The sequence below is a fragment of the Lingula anatina genome, chromosome 2 (genome assembly GCF_051362555.1).
Source record: "Lingula anatina isolate TDL-2025a chromosome 2, LinAna3.0, whole genome shotgun sequence".
Taxonomy (NCBI): domain Eukaryota; kingdom Metazoa; phylum Brachiopoda; class Lingulata; order Lingulida; family Lingulidae; genus Lingula; species Lingula anatina.
This window is the reverse complement of record NC_141768.1, coordinates 1,758,774-1,761,061: the sequence shown is the minus strand read 5'-3', so window position 1 is coordinate 1,761,061 and position 2,288 is coordinate 1,758,774. Positions and strand designations below refer to the sequence as shown.

Here is a 2,288-nt window from a genome sequence, read left to right as displayed (position 1 = left end):
CTTTTCTACACCATGGTTTACATTTTCCATCCAGTTGGAAACATTTAACCACACTCCATTTGCTTGGAAGTCTGAGTGACTGAAGACTCTTCGGTGTGGGCTTTCCACCACTGGATTCTGCTCAGAAAACGTATCTCAAATAAGGTCAAGTCTGTCGTTGGAACAAATTTAAAATGGAATGCGTATGTAAAGTAAAATACCCGTTTTTTCTTCTGCTTACAGTTTCAAAGATTCTAATAACATGTGTCTTTGTGTTCTAGATAAGCCCCAACACTGCCATGAAAATGAAATTCGATTATACAAAATCAATTAATTCATTTCATTTTCCGAAAAAAGGCCATTGCACTATTTCCCAGCAGGGTAATACAAATTAACTTTTTTATGTATTTATTATTTTTTATTCTGGAACTAACTCAGGATTTACAAAGGCTCTGACAAAAGTGGCCCGACTTTGAATATTATTTCTTTCATTACTACTGACGGCATTGGCGTTCATTTACATAAAAATTATAAAAATCGAATCCGATCTACTATTAATAATAAATAATAAAGAGCATTTACCTGTAAGCAAAACTAGAAGTAAGACAAACTTCAGATATCTCACTTGCTGAAGATACATTGTTTAACACTGGATCACATTCTGGAAAAAAAAAACAATATACATTTATGTGGCTAAAGGGGGCTTTCATTGAAAAGTATTGGATTTTTGGGGGTTTTTTTAATTTTTTTTTTCGTAATGCAATCTACTTCTGTCCGAAACAATAAAATTTGGAAAAAATAAAGGTATTACAGATACTTCAACATACTCGATTGGCTTAGTAGCGCATCGGAAGAATCCACGGTATATATTAACAACAGAAATACTAACCAGTAATTTACTTCCCCAAATCTATATCCAGGTGTCATTTTTTCACAGACGACTTACCTTTCCGGGTGAAAGCCAGCCGTGTGAAACACAACCGCAATATTTGTTCTTATGATCATATTCACGGTGTTTGTATATAAAGGCCAGTTCACGTATGACCACCATATCTCACACCTATAGACTACGTGTTATTTGAAGTTGATTAGTTCCGCCAGGTAATCTGGGTTATCTGTCAGTTTCCCACAGTTTCGCACGCACTACCCAGTGACACGACGGCTGAACTAGAGTGCGTTCACACGATCCTGGATGGATTCGAGAGCGACTATTTCCTTAATGTTTTTTTTTTAAATCAGATCGTTTAAATTAAAATGAAATTTTTAACACCAGTATCAAGGTAGATAATTATATTTTATTAATTAATGACAAGTTAATAATGAAAGGCAGAAAAAGGGGAGGGGATGCTATCGCGCTGCAGCTCCTCTCCATATAGTTCTTAGGTTCTTAGGCATGATTGGGGATCAGGTACTGGCTCCTCTCACGGTGGAGAAGTAGGTATCCCTCCTTATGAGCAGTTGTACATTTCTTAAATTCTCATTTTAATGCATAACAAAAAGCAAACGGCCTGTGAGGACTTCAGCAGTTTGCCAGCGTCCCGAGTTTACCTTCCATGAGGATAACTACCGGTGGATAACTACCGGAATGGAAGTCCAAGGAATGGAAGTCCGGGCTCCCATTTGATTAGTACAGGTTAGGGTTAGTTGGAGTATTGGGGTTAGTATTGGGACGAATTCACCCTCTGTATGGTAAAACAAACGCTCATGTCATCTTTCAGTTTCGACATTTTTCGTTAACCATTGCAAATTCGCCGTCGTACTGAATTGACGCCGCATCTATTTTGTTCATTTATTTAACGGGTACATGTATGTTCACAAGAATAGTAACATTTTGACCTTGAGGGGGTCGAACCTATCTTTTCCCTGTGAACTCACCTGGGAATGACTGGACTACATAACGATATGACATATCTTTCCTGATATTTAACAGTAGCCGGAGGCAAGTAATATTAGTTGATAAGATACCTTTCTTTTGCCAGTTCATTTGGTAAAAATAACAACGTATATTTGTAAAAACTAGTACATAATTAAACTAATAGGGTTGTGCGTAATAATTATTGTAATTATAGTATATTCTAATTATAATTCATTATATTGAAATTAATTGTGATAACTTTTTGAAAAATAGCAATTGATAAATTTCCACCATTAAAGACAGATGGACAGAACCAAGGCAACAGAATATTTTTAGCCGACTCGCGAGCAAGTTTATTAGAATGGGTTTCTGAAAATCAAGTTGGGGGAAATTCACTAGTTCGCTATAGACACCAAACAACCATCACTTTTACTTTAAAGCACCTTCTTCATAT

The 2,288-nt window shown here is 36.2% G+C and overlaps 1 long non-coding RNA gene across 1 annotated transcript in view; it reads right to left on the bottom strand.

Moving 5' to 3' along the window:
• The window catches only part of LOC147763314 (uncharacterized), a 102,595-nt gene that overhangs the window by 74,002 nt on the left and 26,305 nt on the right, over window positions 1-2,288 (bottom strand). The gene's annotated exons all lie outside the window — the stretch shown is intronic.